Genomic DNA, 20,529 nt, shown 5'->3' with positions numbered 1-20,529 from the left:
CATACTAAAAGAGTGTGAGTGGCCTATCTCACCTTGCAGTGTCTTATTACAATAATCACCCCGGCGGAGATATTTGATAAGCGCTCCTTCATAACAGCCTGTGCCGTCCTTCCCCTGTCCTCTCACAATATGGCTGCCGCAGACACTAATTGCCTTGAGGAATCCCACTCTCATTATCACATATAATCAAACAGTAAGTATAAACAATCATTTTTACCATGTATATCACCATCTGGTGTTTTTGTTTTAATTCTCTCCCGTTTTAAAATTTTTTTTTAAAGATTATTTTTCCCCGTATTCCGTCGGTTGCCTTTGGCGGGCAGGTAACTTTTTCAATTAAAATAATGGCCTCTTCAAACGACACAGGTAAAACGTACCCAGTAGTGGGCTCTTAAGCCCACCCAGGAGGAGACCCTCAATCTGGGATCAGCGTGAGCTCGTTGTGTCTATCTGTACTCGATGTGCGTGAGGGGGATTCGACTCTCACGTCAGGGGAATTATCGAGGTGTGATTGAATTACGCCCGCGGGTCCCTAAGAACGAGAAACTGCTCTAGTGCCCAGGCTCCTCGCTGCCCACTCCATCCCCCATCTCCTTTCACCATGAACCAAGACACCCTCCCAGGTTGGGGCTTTAATCAGAGCCTCAGGATATCCGTCTTAATCTCTGGGGAGGGTACAGAGAGACAGAAGAAGATAGGAAGGAAGAGACAGGAAGTAGGAGAGGAAGAATAGTAGGGACAGGGATTGGTTTGAAAAGAGGGGGGCAGAGGTGACTGATGGACTGTGGAGGGGGGGCTTTATATTGTTCCTCACTGTTGGGTTAATCAGCTGTTTGCACTTCACTGCATTTCAGAGGTACTTCGCTGAATGTTAGGCACATAGGTACACCGCGGCGAAAGAGTCCCCGGGAGACCGGGCTCCCTGGCTCGTTGCTGCCTTCCGCAGCTTCGTAATGAGACGATTGTCGTGATGGTCCTGGATAGGTGCTCCCGTCTTTATTGCCCTCACGGAGGGAGATTCTTGTTTGTCTTCCATCTAGAAAGAGGTTAATGGCATGTTCTGTGGGGTTTGGGTAAACATTTCCCCTGTACAGCTCACAGCGAGGGGTCAGTCCTGCAATCTGGGGCTGAGCACAGCCTGCATACAGAGGGCTAATAAAGATGTTCTGTCTTTCTGTGTGTGTGTGCGGGGCAGTGTGTGGGTGTTGATGCGTGTATGAGACAGACACAGAGAGAAAACGAGGAGAGTTGGAGGGAGACAGAGACAGACAAAAACCGAGAGAGGTGACACTTCTGGACAAGCCTCATTGTCATTGTCATGGCCTGATGCTCTGTCGTATAATGCTGCCCTTTCAGTGGCTCCTCCACACAGCGTTGCAGACATCACTGTGCAGTCCGACTACGGCGCTGTGACTGTCAGGCTACCTACATGCAAATATTGTTCCAATGAGACATCTGCCATTAAAAAAATATCTTTCTTTAAAAGTCGTTCTCTCACAATAAAATGTTGGGATAACAAAATAATACAAACGCTGCCTAAAAATGTATTTGACGCAGGTAAATCACATTTGCAATAGCAGCTGCACAGTTAAGTCATGTGAGGTTAAAAATGCAAATTGAAGTAGCTTTAAAGGAGCTCTGACAGCCCTCAGCCTATTTCATCATGTTTATCCAGCATGAAGTCCCTGTATGGCTTCCCCACTTACTTAGACCTATAGTCAATGTACTTTCCTGCAAAGCTCTGGAGCAAAGAAAATGCTGGATTTCACTTACTTAACTCCCACGTTTGATCCAGACGATAATATTTTGCAAAGGTTTCTTCAAATAGAGCCTACAGATGTGGCTGGTACGGAAAAAAATCAAGAGGATGGGGAAAGGGAGCTGAGAATTTGACGAACCGTTGTCTCGGTGACCATTCGGTTTTGGTCTGCGACAGACAAAGCCAGAGCATTTTGAGCATGGCCTGACTCATTCTCCTTCTGACATCTGTCAAAAGGAAAGTAGTTTCTACTGGGCAGAGTGCAGAGGTGATAAGAGCTTCCCGGACAGTTCTTGTCCCATGTCTCCATTTTTGTTGCCTGTCTGCTAAAGTAGGTTCTGCTGAAGCTTGGTTAGCGGAGACACAGAGAGAACAGACCAAGTTAGAGCTAAGGTCCATGGATAATGATCCAACCAAAAAGTCGAGCGCAGTGTTGCCAACTATTTTCCGATGAAAGTAGCTAGCAGCACTAGCTCCAAAAGTGCCTAAATCTAGCAAAAAGGTCACCAAGTCGGCAACACTGACAGCCCGTCCTCCAAAGCCACTCCCCCGCTATTATCATTATGACAGTAATAAACAACATGGTTATTGTTAGTACTCACAGCTGTCTAGCTAACAGCTTGTGGAACACTGGTGACGCGCAATGACTGCATGGGCAGAGTGCGTGCAGGCCAACCCTGTCTCCTACAAAATTACAACAAAACTACATTGTTAGGTTTAGTAAAAAAAATCCTACTTTGCCTTAAAATCAGGGCTTGAAATAGGCCGGTACCAGTACTGAATACCGGCAATTCTAATTTTTGTCCACGAGTACCCTTACTTGTTATTGCGAGTCTAGGTGTGCGTCCCTGAACACCCACGTAACTGTGTCTCTGTGTAAACACATTAAACACACGCAACTTAATGTTGAGAAAACAGTGCTGAAAATGTCTTTGGTATTCCTTCTCATTATATAATTTAATCTGTAGGTCAACAAATATCATATTTTAGGTTGGTTTTATTGTAGCATATATGCAATATTATATTTGTGTACAATTTTATTTATAGCTATATAAAAAGTTTTTATTAACCAAATATACATTTGTGTACAAACTGTGGAAATGTATGTCGTGTGTAGACCTAAAATATATTTGAAATTGTATATATTACCAAGATATACATATAAATATATCCAAGACACATGCAATGATCATGTCATGCAACTGCTGAATTTGGGTACTGGCACCTTTTTCGGTCCATTTCAGGCACTGCTTAAAATGTTTGTTTCGTCATTAAGCTACGGACGAAAATCAAAATAAGTGAACGTTGACTTTAAGTCTCACATGGGACACAAAAGAGAGATCTCCTGGGTGAAAGTCCTATGTTTGTTTGACCCATCCACCACTCCGATTATCCTCAGACTATCATGACAAACGTATTTGTAATACGTCAAAAACAAACGTATTTCACGACATAATATGTTTCCCTCGAAATATAATTCACAATTCAATTTTTAAAAATTATAATCTATTATTAAAAAAGTTTAGTGCTAAATTTAAGCAACAAATTCTTACTCTAAAAATGAAAAGTTCACTTAGTAGAGATTGTCTCTCCAACTGATCCCAGATCATCACAGCTGAAGGAACATGTACATGCGCAGCCTCATAAGTACCTCAGTCCTTCATGTAATACTTCCATTGTTCCAAAGTGTCACTTTTCCCGCAGCGTGGATATTTTCATATTAACACGCTGTGTGCGTTTCACAAAAGGAGGAGACTGAAGGCTTACAGTAGCAGTGTGACAGAGAGGAGGCAGATATATCTGCTTGTGTGGTCTCAGCAGGAAGCTCAGACTCTTACATCATCTCCAGACTGGCTGTGAATCTTACATTTTTTTCCATAATTCACATTCCTTTATTTACTAAGTCTGCGCGTACCGCATTCGCCTTGCCACCAGAGAATCTGGCTCTGTGTTGTGGCTGAGGCGAGCAGTGTTTACATTGTTTGATTAATTGCATGTAAAGAGCGTAATGAGCTCTTGATGTCCCGTGCACCCGATCCCGCTGCTACGGTTTGTACAGTAAATGTAATCAGAGATTCAGCCTCTTGCCCTTGGTGAGCTCTGGTGCTGTTGTGTTTACGTGCGCATTCAGCATATCCCCCCGATGTAGGGCAGCGTGGCACTGCATGTGGACAGGTTAGGTCATGCCTGTGAATGATTTCTCCCCGGATCTGATTAATTCCTAGGACGTTCACATACTGAGTTGCGCCAAAGAGTAGTTTATGAACATTTTCTTTCTAACATCAAGACAATTTGTGTAGATCCAGGTAAGTCGTTCTGTCTATAAACTTTATGGCAATTTTTTTTGCAATACCATCTGGCAATAAAAACAGCACAAATGTATAAATAATATTTGCACCAAAATGTCTTTTACGACTGTTTGCCAAGTAGCCTCCCAGCATGCTGCTATTGGAGCCGCGAACCTTCAAATGAATCCTGTTCTCTCCTTTCAGGGCCACGCCGCTTTCTCCTCTCAGGCCAATTAGCTCCTGGTGTTCGCATGTAACAAGCATGCTAATTGGGTGCTACTGAAGCCCGAAAGCCAATTAAAATTTTCTAGGAAAAAAAGATCCAGCTTCTCTTTGTCTCTCATTCACTTATGCTCTCTTCCTACCCTCCCCCCAATGCCTTCTCCTGCCTAATCATATTTCTACCACTTTCATTCCCCCACTCTGTTTTTCCACACTTTCTCTGTGGAAGGTGCTGAGTGCACCCCAACCTTATACTTGTCATTTTAGGTAGAGGTTTCTGTGGAGGGATCCACATTTTTTTTTTTTGCTTTCTGAGTACCAGCAGCACCTGACCCCTGTATTGATGACGAGGCAGCCGAGCGCAACAGTGAAGAAGATAGGAGAGAGAAAAAAAAAAGTTACAACCCCTACTTTCTGAAGTGTTTCTCTTCAAATTTGAAAGGGTAAGCTTTAAGCTTCCACCAAAGTGAGTAGCGAAATGTTTGGCTTTCTCACTTTTTTTCTTCTTCTTCAGTGCATGAAAAGTGCAGAAAATTGACTTCTGTGCGTGTTGCACAAAAATGGGTCAGGGGGAAGATTGTGCAATACCAGTATTATGTGTCAATAAGCACACTGCCATGGACCAGTGCATCCATGTTCTTGACACTCTCTCTCCCCGCATCACACCACAGATGCGGCCACCATAGACCTGCCATATATCTCTGTCTGTGTCTCAGTGAGAACAAGCCACCAGCATATTTCCCCCTTGACATTTTTACTCTCTTAAAATCACACATGCCTCAGATATTCAGTGAGTATGAGTGCAAAAAAAAGTTTGATTTGTGTAAATATTCTCCAAGTTTGTTGCTTTATTTTAGTCTTTATTAAAGCGGATTTTACCTCGCGTAAAAGTGACTTCTCTACAGTGACTTCTCAAGGGAATTTATGAGGTGGTAAGATATGCAAACCTACACATGCATATAAATAAACACAAAAACACACACTTTTAAATGCACTAACATGCCTAACACCCTTCCTTTATTCCTATATATCTAAAAAAAGAAAAAGTGCTAATTGATATATTCAGTAGGAAGGGCTTTGTGTGAAGTATTCCAGGTGAGAGCTGTGTGAGTGTGTGTTGCAACATCAGGGCGTCTTATCAGAGGACACACTGAGCTGCTCTCCAGCGGGTCCACTCCTGGACAGACATGCTGCAGTTTAAACTAATTACTCAGGCCACACAGGGCCTTTACCCATTCTTTTAAGGGACAAATTGCGTTCTGTTGCCGATCAATTTGTCCTCCGTGCCAGATTTGTCAACCTCCAGTGCCCCTGAGCAGTTGCCATTATGAAGCAAAAAAAAATGCTTGGGCACTGGACGTGAGACCTCTGCTAAGGCTCCCGCTGCTCTCCTCATCATCAATTACGTCTATATCATTTTCTTTCTGCTGCCCGCTTTAGAAAAGAAATTAAAAAGGGCCATTGTTTTTCTAATCCCCCTGGGATGAAAGCATTTACTACGCTGCTGCACCGTGCGCGGCCATCCTGCCGATTAGGGAGTGAATGGAATCACAATCGAGGGATGCACTCGGCATTGTCTCCTATTATGTGGCTGGTGGCCCTGAATATTGTGCAAAAATTAATTTCGTTCCATCTGATGGGATTTTCAACCTTGGAGAGTGCGAAATGTTAATCCTGGCAGGCAGGCAGGCGGGTGGACAACGTGGAACGCCTGGCTTTTTTTACTGGCGAATGTGGACAGGGCGAAAAACATAGTTGATTGTGAGAGAGCCCTTAACCAGCCCATAAAGATGGCAGACCAGAGGCGCCGGACAAATGAGCAGGAGAGATAGTGCTTTATAAAGGCTGCAGGGCAGGAGAGTTTTGGTGTTCAGAGGATGCCAACAACCAGGCCCATTTGTCCTCTTGATCTTGGACTTATACTGCAATACAGTATAACAGTGAAAAATCCTAGCTCCTCAGTTTATTGAAAGATGGAGTCATGAACAAAGCTAGTCGGAACTTTTCCTTCAAAATGAGATCCAACATTTGTAAAAGTGCATTCTACTCTTGCAAAACACTGCGAAAGCAGAGCATCCATGTGTTTCATTCTATATAGTGTAGGAGGAGACAATTACGCTCTTGTTTCTTTGACTCTTTGATTTGATTTGATATACTCACGTCATACAGTAAAATCTAGTGGCAGTCAAAGCAGCTCCAGTAGTAATTCAATACCTAATATAATAACTAATACAATTTTACCAAACCATAGCCTCAACTTTCAGTCATGAGAAAACATCACACCAACAAAACCCCAGTAATGGTCATCCTTACGTAAGTGGTGGAAGGGGTCAAATAGGCAGCATCATGATCCACACTAAAAATGGATAATGTAAATTACAAGGTCATAAAAATACATTACAATAAGGTAGCAGTAGTCTGTATGGGGATTATTTTAGGAAGGAAGCCTAATGGGAATAAGAGAATATGGCGAGTTAGTAAATACATAATTAAATGTCATTACTATATATAGAGGAAATCACAAAGGCAACATACAAAGAAGAACTGATTCCTCATTCTATTAAATTATCATTACATTATTATTATCATTACAATGCTCAGCCTGCTTTAACCTGTAACTTGGAATATTTCTGGTTCAATAATGCCTCTATGATTATTACGCAGCCTACAGGCCGTCTGTCAACACTGGTGAACCGGACTGTAAAGGTTAAAGAGGACCTATTATGCTTTTGTACTTTCTCTCTTTCCTTTAGTGCGTTACAGTATATAGTTTTTTTGTGCATGTAAAAGGTCTGCAAAGTTACAAAGTCCAAAGTCCACACCAAAGGGAGTTACTATGCCCCACAGAAACACTGCTCCTGAACTGCCTTGATTGAAGTAACGCCTTTTCTTAAAGGTAACGTGGTGATGTCATCACGTAACACATTATGTATAATAGAACGTATGATACACAGACCAATTAGAGAGACCCTCCCATAGGTCATAGTTTTTATTCTGTGCTAACAAAATGTCTGAAAGCAACAAGCCGACCTTGTCAAACCACTCCCAATGATTGCTAGAACAAAACAATAGCTCTTTAAGATGAAAGATACAGCAATATGAATCATTGATTGACAAATGAGAAAACCGTTACAGAGCATGATTGCCTGTATTCTAAAATATTGAAAGGTGTACCACAGGTAATGATTTTGGAAAGATTAGCGTCAGCCACACTGGATGGGTTTTGTTTTAATGTGTGTTGAAAGCGTGTAAGCTGAGCAGCTCCTTCACACCCTTCCTCCACGTCGACACATTCACTATCTTTCCCTCTCTGACAGGTGGAGTCAGACTCCGCCATGCATGCTCTCCTGTGCTAATTTATCCACTTCTTTAGCTGTAATGAGGCAGAACTGGTAAATGTGGGGACAGCATTGTTAACATTGCTGCTTCACTGGGGAAGAGGAGAAGGCTGAGAAATATAGCGGAGAGGGATGGAAATGAGGCCCGGGTGCTGTCATACCTCAGAGAATGATGCTTTTAGTCTTTTACTCGGGTCGGATCGCTGTCTCAGTTAGGCTGCACGCTGGAATATGGCATTTCCTAAACCAATTAAACATCAAACTTTCCGCTGCATCAAGATCAGGCTGTCTGGCAATAACAATTGGGAAGAAAAATCAAAAAGGAACCAAAAATGAATACTTGAGGCTGGATCTTTAACTCCAAATCATCAAAAACTGCTGTGGATTTGGCTAATTAACTTCCCATCTCATTCAATTTGAGAAGATCAAGGTGTAAATCTACCTTTAAAGTTGTGTGATATTCAAAGGGATAGTTTCAGACAATGTGATGTCTCAATAGAAACAGGTGTTGGCACCCCACAATTAGTTGGTAATGAGAAACGGTGTCGAAAACTGAACTATTTCTCGTGTCCTTACTTTTCTTTCCTACCCCCCCCCCGCTAGTTTGTCCCCCTTTCCCTCTCTTTTTCGTCCCTCTCCTGCCTATCAAGTAAGTTAGTAGCCTTTCATTGCAATTCACACCTCACTCTGGCAATCACCGAAGACATCCAGGCAATCTGCATGTATTTGTTCAAAGACGAAACAAGGGCTAAAGACAACATGATGCTGCTGAGTTCAGCAAATCACTCTGGCAGGCCCAGTTATCAAACACCGAAGTTAATCACGTGGACTAGTGTAAACTATGTGCTGATTTGAAAAAGATCTCCACACATAGTGACACAGAGAGAGAGAGAGAGAGAGAGAGAGAGGGGACCTTGGAGGCACCTCTTAGGACTGGTGAAAAATATGCGATTGGACATCTGACATATTTAGGAGGGGACAGAAAAATGGGGGATGGGGTGAAACAAGGAAACAGGGAAAAGAGAGTAAAAAAGGAAAGAGATGAATTGATGAGTCATCATGAGAAAAAGAGAGAGAGAGAGAGAGAGAGAGAGAGAGAGAGAGAGAGGAGATGCATTCTTGCATAATTAACACCCGAGCATCACCAGGACAAACTCCTCCATCAGTGTGTCCAAAGGATTAACTACGCCACGCTCCTCTTATCTCCCCCATTTCGTTTAAGAAAGAAAATGACCTTGCGCTTGTTTACATGCTGATTAAAGACAGGAGGGAGAGGAGGAGACAGCGAGAAAGTCAAACTGTAATCAGGAGAGTTTGTTAGGTGAAGTATTTTTGGGTGGTGCGTTCGCAGCAGACAGAGCGAAGCAGCAGCCAGAGTGTGTCACAGCAGCAACGCAAAAAAACAACCACCCGATGTAGCAGCAGCTAACGAGCAATGAGTGGGCTGGGACAAAAACACTGTGTGTGTGTGTGTGTGTGTGTTTGTGAAGGTGGTGTGTGATAAAAAGTATGTTTGGTGTGTGGGTGGTTCCATTAGTTGGTCTGCCTGTTTTATTGCACTGGGAACAACTGCTGTTTCTGAGCTCCTATGAGTCAGTCTATATACTATACTATCTGTGTGTGTGTGTGTGTGTGTGTGTGTGTGTGTGTGTGAGTGATGTGCATGTGAGTGCTCTTGTATTTCTTTTCTTATAAGAACCAGTTTGAAATATGGACATTTGAAGTAAGGGGCATTTGGTCAGTCATTTTGGCTTCTTCAAGAGGGCAGTTTATGGTTCTTTGGTTTGGGATTAAGGAAGCTATGTTTGGTATTTTTTTCATAGGCTACTGTCTCTCATTTATTGGGGACATCAACATAAAGAGCTGAGACTATGATTAAGAGTCGCAAGTATCTCTATCTTAAAGGATAACTTCTGTATTTTTAAACCTGACCCTATTTTACCATGTTTTTGTATCTAATAGGGACAACAATTTTTGAAATTGGTCCAGTATTGAGGGATAACGTTGTAACCGGCAGCTGCTAAATAGGCTGTGAAGGCACTGAGCGCCGTCAATGTAACGTTAAGTCCACTAAAAGTGCTTGTTTTTGCCACTGACAGGCTCAGATTGTTATTATGTGTGTGATAACATTATTGAAAGGACCCTACAGAGAAATACAACTTTTTCCTACCTTTTGCTCGATCCGGTCTGTTTGTTATTGTATCCAGCTCAAGGAAAAGTCTTGTTGTGAAAACTGAATGCCCATATACTCATACTATTCAGCCATCACATTGTAAATATTTTAGATAACACTAAGCTAAACTTTCTGTACTCCAACACAACAAACTCTGCCCGGCTGGTACTCGCATTTCCACCATGGATGTCTTCCACTATTCCACCGTTGTCTTCTGGCAACACTTCACCCTGCCAGATTTCAGAACGAGACTTCTCCTTGAGCGAAACTCTTACCATGATGTCAGACACTTACAATAACAATCATAGCCTGTCATGACAAAAACAAGCACTTTTAGTAGACTTAAATGACGGTGCCAGCTTGCCCCAATAGCACCATATTGCAGCCCATGAACGGCTGGCGGCTGCTGCGCTCTCCCTGAATGCTGGACCAGTTTCAGAAACGGTTGTCCCTATTAGTCAGTTAGACACACAAATATGGTAAAAATTGGATCCCTTAAGCCAGGGTATTGCTTTGTTTATATCCTGTAACCCCTCCTGCTTTTTTTTTTTTTTTCCTTTTCCCTCAAAACTTTTGCTTTACTACAGAGGATAACTGTGTTGTATCATTTAGTACTGGAATAGCTGCTCCTCTTTTTGCCATAAAACCCACTAAATCTCAGCCAGTGAGAATGCAGCATAGGGGGATTAGAGGATGTCAGTATTTTGGCAATTATCAATCATGAACAATTAATTGATGTTAACAACTGCATGTAGCAGCATTAAAATGAGAATTTGGAAGGATAAAAAGGTTATGTTAGGGTTAGGACTTCATTTTATAGTTTAGATCAGACTTCCTTTGAATCAAGAAAGGGTCATGGTTAATGTGCAGTAATCAAGGGTACATTTAATGGATCTGTTCACATTTTTTCTATATGTCTTAAAACAGTAGTCGTGTGCCCGTAGAGTATATGAACATTGAAACAGGTTTTGCTTGCTATAATCTTTCCTCCTGTTCATACTGGTCTCGAGGTGATCCTTTCCTAAGTACAAGTGGGTATCCTCCAAAGTCTTTTTTGTAAGAAATTCCCTCTTTGTGTTACCATTTTCTTCACCACAGCTCTGCAAAGTAACACTGCAAATGGGGGATTTTGTACTCAACAGACTGACTTTGGAAGATACGCACTTTTAACTCAGACCTCTGAAGTCTCACATTAACTTCAGCTGAACTTTGGAAAGTATTTTCAACACAGAACAAGAATGGATTTGGATCTGGATTTTCTCTCTCATCCATTTCCATTGGAAAATTGTTTCAATGTACATTAAGGGAATGTCAGTAAGATAGAGAGAGAAAATGTGACCTTATCCTTTAATGTCCTCAGATGTATAGTAAGATAATCTAAATATTCTTTGCAGTCTTTCTTTCTCTCTCTCATTGCTTAGCCCTTTGTGCTGCCATGCCTCCGTTCCTCGTGTCAGTACAGTATTGGTCTTTTATCCTCTGCAGACTCTGACTCACACAGACAGGAAAAGAAAGTTCTCTGGGTGAGGAGAATAAAAAAGAAACTGTGAAGTAGCATTATGAACATACAGAATATGAATCCACGAGTTGTTATCCTTCTCTTTCTTACACTATGTTTGTCCTACATTTATAAAAAGGCTTACTGGACATCTACTGGGGACAATTTGAATTACAGCAATGGAGACAGACTGCTTGCTCGATAGGAACAAGTATTGCATCAACCTCATGTTATACCATTTCATGCCTAGGTTCTATTGACAACATGAACGAAACAAAGATATCTAAAAATCAAACACAAATTGCTTTTGTTGTTGCAATAATGTGCAGCGCTACACACATTTTTGTAGGCATGATATTTCTTTTTTCTTCTTATTTTCTTTTTTTTGGCCATCTAGAGTCAGTGAATTGCAATGACATAGCAAATTATTTCATTATTATTCAGTGGTTACAGTAATTATTTTTTGTGATCAATGAATTTCATCATTCTAACTAAAAGAAAAGGGCAAACATAATAAACTGAAAACTTATCCGCAACTATGCATTGAGTTATTCATACCATTATTCATTCATACATTCACGTCTCAAGATATACAGTATTTGAATACATTGGAACTATAAAGGCTAATAAATCAATTTGAATAGAGTGAAACAGAAATGAGTCATAAAACCCGGAAATGAGTTAGCAGTTTAGCACTTCCAGTTCTCTCGTCTGGAGGTCAATGGGTTTTTTGAATGGGTTTTTGGTTGGATGCCTAAAATAAGGTCTGTGGTTAACACAAGCTGAAGACGCTCTCTCTCTCTGAAATGACCTGTTTGTCAGAACACTTGAATTACAATATGCTGAAAGGTTATTATGGGATTTTTGCCCAATGATGCCAAAAACCTTCTGCCTATACTGAAGCTTTAAATACATCTATTCAAAGGCTTAATTCCCATATTGCTTACTCACTGAGTAATATACGCTTTTCAGTGCAACTGTAGCTGTCAATACTAGAATAAAATAATGATTTCCTCGTCACAGACAGGTAGACAGTGAGACAGAAGGAAAATGAGAGAAAGCAAGATGACGATACAGAGGAGTGAAAGGTGAAATGGGGGTGCACAGGCCCCCCGCTAGTTTCTGTTCAGTCAGGCCCGCCATGGCAGAGGAAAGCTCTGACAGCGAGGTGTCGAAATAGCACCAAGGCTAACACCTCACCTCTTGCTTATTAATGCATCGCTCGCATAGCCGCCTTCCTATCTCACACACACACACACACACACACACACACACACACACAAACAATACACAGCTTAGTCACTTGTACACACGACTGGCGAGCACACATCTCACCCAAACACACACACACCTGTGCAGGGACACACACACTACATTGTCAGATCAATATTGCATTACTGCGGTATGTTCTCCTCTGAGAGGTTACAGTGATAGGTGAGGGGTGTTGGTAAAAACCGTCTCTTCTGTCTGTACAGTGGCCAGACACATGGGGCAGATCTGAGGAGACTTCACAGCTCTGACAGCCAGTTTCACCTCCTGGCTTCAGCGCTGTCGCTCCCTGCTCTCATCCGAGGCTCTACCTCGGGCCTGTGATGATCTATACAACATGTGGAGGGTGTACAGAGTGTGTGTGTGTGTGTTGTGTTGGAATGTGAGTAATATTCTTATTTGTCCTGTTAAATCTACAGATGTTCAAACAATCTCCGATTGGCAACACAAAGCCATTTTGTTCATTAGATCACTATTAATTTGTATTTGTTTAACATTTACAAACCTGCCACCATATCAACTTTTAATTTAGTTGTTTTCTTTTTATTTATGTTGATTTTGATTAAGATTAGGTTATTTTGGTTAAAGTTAATGTAAGGTTTAGGTCATGGTTTTGCTTTTTCTTAAGTAAACATGACCAGAAAATCTTAATTTTAGGGCTGCCAAAGTTAACGTGATAATAACATTTGTCACGAAAGAAGCTAAGTAAGGCTCCAAACTTGTGCTAAATTTTGGTAGGAGGAAAAACTGGCGTGGCCATTTTAAAAGGGGTCCCTTGACCTCTGACCTCAAGATGTGTGAATGAAAATGGGTTCTATGGGTACCCACTTAATCTCCCCTTTACAGACATGCCCACTTTATGATAATCACATGCAGTTTGGGGCAAGTCATAGTCAAGTCAACACACTGACAGCTGTTGTTGCCTGTTGGGATTGCCATGTTATGATTTGAGCATATTTTATTATGCTAAATGCAGTACCTGTGAGGGTTTCTGGACAATATTTGTCATTGTTTTGTGTTGTTAATTGATTTCAAGCAATAAATATATACATACATTTGCATAAAGCAAGCACATTTGCCTACTCCCATGTTGATAAGAGTATTAAATACTTAACAAATCTCCCTTCGAAATACATTTTGAACAGATAAAAAATGTGCGATTAATTTGCGATTAATCGCGATTATGGTCAATGGTGTGATAATCGTGATTAAATATTTCAATGGATGGCTGCCCTACTTAATTTATACAAATAAGTACAAATTCCCTGAGATAATGCTGATGTGTGTGCATGGGTCAACTTGTATGCGTGTGTGTGAGTATGTATTTATGCATGCCCATCTAGGTGTGTGTGTGTGTGTGTGTGTGTGTGTGTGTGTGTGTGTGTGGTCCAGAAGGAGTGGAGTCCTTGGTGCCGACTGAAGCTCCAGCTTTTCCATTTAAACTGTATCATTAAAACGGGCAGACAGGCGAGGGAGACGGCCCCTCCACACCTCATAAAGTGTGAGTACCATGCCAGGCGAAGTGCCACGCACCGCTGCGTTTACGGCAAGCCAAACGTACTTTTTTACACACCTCTGTCCTCTCTCGCTCTCTCTCTCTTTCTCTCAAATCGCTTTCACGGCTATCTGTTTATATGATATTACTCACTCTCTGCTTTCCTACTTTTCTGGTTTGCCCCCGTTAAGTATTGACCGGTATTTCAACTGCCCCCCCCACACACCCTTTTTTTTTCTGTCAAATTTTTCCAACAAGGAGTTGGAGCGTAACATTGAAAGGGTATAATCAATGGAAAAGCACCACTTAGGGAGCCCATTTGACGCATACTGTAGGGCAGAGTTGATTCAAGGGTGTAGATTGAGTCAAGCCTCATTTCGTATCCTCCCCAATTAGTCATCCAGCTTGTGCCCTCTATAACCCCCTTTTCTCGAGAAGCACCGGGCCAGACGGGCTCTCGTTTCACACTAAACTATGGATGAGTTCATTTTTTATTTTTTTTTTGCCTCTCACTCCCAGAGCTTTTTTTTCTGCAAGAAGATAGAGCCATATCTTTTTTTTTTACTACCTCCCCTCCCTTTCCTCCTGCTTCTCACCTTTGCTGGGCTAAGCCGAGGCAGACCCCCCTCTCCCCTAACCTCTACATCTCCTTTACCACCTCTTCCTTCACTCCCTCGCGCTCGCACCTCTCCAACTTTTCCACCCATTCTGCCCATTTTCCCTCCACAATAAATCTCTACCCAAATCCTACTTAAACCTGCATCAGCAGCTGTCCTTAAAACTCCATTATCTACAATTACTTCAGCATTAGGGAGCCGGAGCACACCTGCCCCCACATAAAAGTGCCCTCGCCTAAAAATATTAAACCTGCCCAAAAGGGATTTGTGCTATTTTATTTTTCTCTCCTTTTTTGTAGTACCTGCGGTGCGGCTGCCCTCACGGCGAGGCTTGTGAACCAAAAATGTCGGCGGTCTGGATTAGTGCTCCTGATTAGTGGGTGGGTGGGTGAATGGTGGGCTGTGTGCACAGTATTTAGATGGGTGGGTTTCCCAGTGTGAACGCACGGTGGGAGGTCACCGGCCCTGCCTGATTGGAGGAGAGTGCCGATGGGCTGGAGTGTGTGTGGTCATTTGCATGTCTGTCATTGCTGTACTGTGTACATGCACATGACTACACAGCTACGACAAATATAACGTAGTGTTACTTCAGGGAATTTTTTTCTGTGAGAGTGCACTTTCATAAACCAAATAACATCACTTATCCATCCAACATGTATACTGGCTTTTCCCTTGGGTAGGATAATGGAGCCTTTTCTGAGCATGCTTTGTGCAAAATGAGAATTAGTCAGGAAAATGTAAATGTTAACAGTATTACATTAACAAGTTCAACATTCTGATGATGCAGTTAAGTACAGAACAAAAACTTTCATTACACAGAATAGGGCTGTCAATCGAAAATATTTGATTGCAATAAATTGCACGATTGTCCATAGCTTATTGTGATTAATCACAAAAAAAAATGTATCTGTTCAAAATGTACATTAAAGGGAGATTTGTCAAGAATTTAATACTCTTATCAACATGGGAGTGGGCAAATATGCTTGCTTTATGCAAACGTATGTATATATTTATTGGAAATCAATTAACAACACAAAACAATGACACATATTGTCCAGAAACCCTCACAGGTACTGCATTTGTCATAAAAATATTCTCAAATCATAACATGGCAAACTCAATCCCAACAGGCAACAACAGCTGTCAGTGTGTCAGTGTGCTGACTCGACTATGACTTGCCCAAAACGGCCTGTGATTATCATAAAGTGGGCATGTCTGTAAAGAGGAGACACGTGTGTACCCATAGAACCCATTTTCATTCACATATCTTGAGGTCAGAGGTCAAGGGACCCCTTTGAAAATGGCCATGCCATTTTTTCCTTACCAAAATTTAGCGTTGCGTTATTTAGTTTTATTTGGGACAAGCTAGTATGACATGGTTGGTACCAATGGATTCCTTAGATTTCTTAGTTTCATATGATGCTAGTCTTCTTCACTTTAGCTTTAAAACTGAGCCCACTACAAGCTATGTTGCATTAATGCCTCAAAGAAATTAGTGGCGTTAAATTTAATTTGTGTTAACGTGTTAAAGAATGTGATTTAAACTAAAATAATTTTGCATTTCACCACACACACTCTTATACTAAATTGTCCCTCATCAAAATATTGAACACAGCAATAAAACATATTGTTAATTTATCTAGTTTCCTCATCAAACTTACTACATTACTGTGAAACATGATGATAATAAGGTTATAGGTTGCTGTAGTATATGTTGTATCAGCCCAGACAAGTCTAACATACTTTAAATATGCCTAAATATTTTACTTTTTCTTATTTATATTTCCTTCTTACTTGATGTATGAAATTGACAATAAAAGCTTGTTTAGTGACCCTGCAATATATGTACAGCCAATGGTGATTGCAAAAGAGCTTCTGTTTGCTGCAACGCTTGCTGCTGAATTACTGCTGCACTTTGGCTCTGCTCCCTTGAGGCAAATTCTAATCAAAATCAAATTTCACCCTTGTTTTTTGCTATGAGCTGGTACAAGAACCGATCTGGTAATTAGCTGGTAAGGATGCAGGAGTTTAGTGGTCAGACATGCTAATCAGGTTCTGACAAAGGAAGTCAATTTAAGTGCACAACAGATGCCGGTGTTGGTGTTTCTCCTAATAATGTTTTGTTTTTTTTAAGTTTGCTTGTGTACGTGCGTGTGTGTGTGTGTGTGTGTGTGTGTGAGAAAGATGCTGCGGGCTGGGGGGGATGCATGGTGCGAGTGTTGGTAATGGACATGTAGCGAAGGCTGGTCGGCGGGTGGCGAGGGGAGGAGGGTGGTCGAGCAGACTCAGCTGTAGGTAGCCTGATCTGCTCTGATTGACAGTGATGGCAGATAAGGTGCTTGTGGAGAAGGGAATGTGAGCAGAGCTGCGGGCAAAGATAAGGGCCAAGATTAGCACCCTGCCACGTCACACACACACACAGAGAGAGACGGAGCGGCAGAGAGTCCAGCGGAGAGTGAAAGATTGAGATGTCGACGTGGAAAGGTATTGGCTACAGTGAATACAATGGGCAGAAACCAGGAGTAAAGGCTGAGTTTATTGTGTGTGTGAGATTGTTCATCAGACCGTGTCCCAGGTAGCATGCACACACCCTGTTGTGTAAGACAACTCGGTTGGGGGGGAGTTCAAGGAGGAGGGCAACTAATCAGCTCATAATGCAAGCGGCTGCCGTTTCCAGGGCAACACTGCTGTACATTCATGCGTGGCAAACAGATACACTCACTCCCTTATTTCTGCCTCTCTCTTTATGTTTGTTTCCCACCTCTTTCTCGCTCCCCTTTGCTCTTTTTCTCTCATCATGTTCCTCTTTTCTTTACTCTTAGGCCATTTCCTGTCAACACAGCCCCATTTTCATCTCTAATTCTTTCCTTCGCCTGTCTCTTTCTTACTTTATTTTTTCCTTTCTCCTCTCCTGTAAACACGGACCCCCTTTCACTTTCTTCTCCTGCCTTTCACCCTTCCCAATTTTCTCCCTCTCCTCCACCTAACCCATCAAAAAAGACCCATAATATCTCTTTTTCCTCCTCATCTTCTTTCCCCTTCCCTGTCAATATAACAGCTATCCATTCATTCTCCCTTTCTATCTTTCTTGTGCTTTATATTCTCTCCTTAATTTTCCGCCTTCCTTCCATTTCCCCCCCCTGCAAACACAGACCCCATCTCCCCTCTCTCTTTCAGCTGTCCACTTTTTAATTTCCTTTTTTTTCCCCCTCTCTTTTTATTTTCTCCCTCCCTTCCTTTTTTCCTGTAAACACTCTTGTCTTCACCCCCTCCTCCCTCCCATCATGCCAGGGGGTCCAAGGTTGGTGTATTTGTGCAGTGATGTTGGAGGCCTTGATGATCACTCTCTAGGAGATGATTATGTGGTCAGGGCCCTGCAGCCTCCTCTCCTGCCCCGCACTGCTGGAGCTCTGCTCTGCTGCTGTGTGTCTCACTGTGTGTGTGGATGGAAGTGCACACTTTGTGGATATAAGATAATTTGCTCGTTTTGTGTATGTGCTTGGACATTTGCGTATGCACGTGGATCTCTTCCTCTCATTAATCCATTAATATAGGCTGCTAATAAATATGCATGTAAAAGACTGTTGTATTACTCGCCATGAAAAAAAACACACACATCTCCCGCAGACCAAATCTTTAAAGAACACATGCATATTTTATGTATTAAATACGTTTCATTTCACAGTTTGAGGATTTAAATATTGATGAACGGTGCTCATTTTGTACATCGTTTTTCTGAATAGGCTTTTGCTGCTGTGATGAACAAATCCCAGTCGGCTGTGTGTTGGTGTGCTTGCGAGTGTGTGTGTGTAGCCTCCCTCTCTCTTTGTCTAAGTCTGTGTCGGCCACATGTCTTTCCCTCGCCGTCTGTCTGTAAAGAAGCTGAGCACTCCTCTGGAGCGATGATGTAAATAACACAAAACTGTAAATAAACAACGCACAACTGTAGCGCACGCTATAGCTTTGTTTGCTCTCTTACTGGTACTCTCTTTCCTCTCTCCTTTCTTCTGACCTCTGCCTGTTTTTCACCATCTCTTCTCCTGCCTCTCTTCAAACAGCCGAGCCCCACCCCGAAAGCAAACACAGATGCCCGGAGCCCATGGCATTTTGACTAGCTGCTGTATTTTTACCAGACCAGGCTGTCTGATTACTCCGGTGCAAATGCGAAAGCAGCGTCGGTCATGGTGTTCCAGCCAGCCAGCCAGATCCCCCTCCATCTCTCTCACTCACTGCCGGAGCGATGGCCTGACTGTGCTCATCGCTCTCACCTACTGTATAGAGCACAAGCACAGGTTGGGGCTGCGCGCCTCCATGCCAGACAATCGATTGCTTTCATAAAATAAAATGGTGGACATGAAAGGAGCTTGATAAATGACGGGCTATTTGGCCCTAATTGCAACTCTTTAAAACGTCTTGGCGATGATTTGAGCGAGCTTCGACTGAAGTTACTGAGATCAAAGTGAAGAGAGAAAGATTAAAACGTGCTGGCTGGCTGCGTCTTAACTGCATGTCTCCGACTCGTGACCCCGCGCGGCCTCCGGCTCAGAGGAACGGCCAATATTGCCGCACCTTACGGCCAAATAAATCAAAGTCTCCGCAGAAAGCTGTCTTATCGTGAGTTACGCCAGTTCCTGGATCCTGTTGCAGTTAATCATCATCAACCTCAGCCTCATTATGGCGTACTAGCTCTGAATAAACATAGAAGGATGAGGAAAAAGTCAGAGTCAGCACACACCTTTACTGATGACAGTCAAGAGAAAGCGTGTAACTGTCGACCATATACGCTATAACCGCGCACAAGTCAAGAGAAGGGAAAATATTAATAAAGACAGATGACAGTCAAACAAAGGGAGTATCGCTGGTGGAGTGAAGCACAGGGTAGCAAGGGGTGAGGAGGTGTGTGTGTGTGTGTGAGGGGTGGGGGGGGGGGTGATGGAGATAAATGGGGTTAGATCAGAAGGAGCCATTAGGACGATGGAGGGGAGCAAAGAGAGGGGAGAGAAGAGGAGAGCGGGGAGCCGGCGCTGGTCTGCCCGGCATCCCCTGAGCCGACTCGGAGACGATGTTTAATCAGGCCTGTGAACCTACGAGACTGAGGTCACCCCGGCACACTCATTAGACCTGATGGGAGCACTGTACCACGACAGATGAGTGCAATCTTTACTCCGTTCATCCATCTCTCAAAACACACACATATAATCACCTCGCACCCCCCCACCCTTCCCACACACACACACACACACACACACACACACTCCTCCTCTCTTGCCCCAAATGCCTCATCTCTTCGCCCTGTTATTTGTGTGCGTGCATGTGCACTCAGGGACACAAATACTTACACACACTCTTTGGCTTGGCCTCTTCTTTGTGGCTTTGGCAGATATATAAGCTGGGCGAGAGCCAGGGATCTCAAGGAAAGATGAAGCCTCAAAATTGATAAAGTGGACAAAAGGAAATGACTTTGTAATGGATGGCAGAAGGCTTGTAGGAACAAATAAATACAAGGCTCCAAAACGTTCCGTCGGATTAATAGCAGTCAGTTGTCCAAAAGCTTCATTTGCCAGCGCTCTCCCTTAAATACATTCATAAAAAACTAACCGCAATGTTTAATCAATATGGCCTGCCACCTGGAAATGACGATTACTCCTCTCGGACCAAACAGGTTGGAGACAGGGGGAGTTTATAAGGGTTAGACAGGGATGTTTGCTGAAGCTAAGCACACAGTTCTGTATGCTTCCCCCGCCTACAGTAAGGAGCAGAGATTTATTACCATGCAAATGACAACCCACAGTGCATGCCAAGGAGTTAATTACATGCCAACCTATCAGAGGAGTTACATGACAAAATAGATTTGGCATTGGCAGATTAGG

General features: G+C 42.6%; 1 protein-coding gene across 22 annotated transcripts in view; it reads left to right on the top strand.

Moving 5' to 3' along the window:
• The window catches only part of si:dkey-205h23.2 (CUGBP Elav-like family member 4), a 163,099-nt gene that overhangs the window by 12,572 nt on the left and 129,998 nt on the right, over nucleotides 1–20,529 (top strand). The gene's annotated exons all lie outside the window — the stretch shown is intronic.

This window comes from Sebastes umbrosus, chromosome 2 (assembly GCF_015220745.1).
Source record: "Sebastes umbrosus isolate fSebUmb1 chromosome 2, fSebUmb1.pri, whole genome shotgun sequence".
Lineage (NCBI taxonomy): Eukaryota > Metazoa > Chordata > Actinopteri > Perciformes > Sebastidae > Sebastes > Sebastes umbrosus.
The sequence above is the reverse complement of the archived record's forward strand: the minus strand, read 5'-3'. Positions and strand labels throughout refer to the sequence as shown.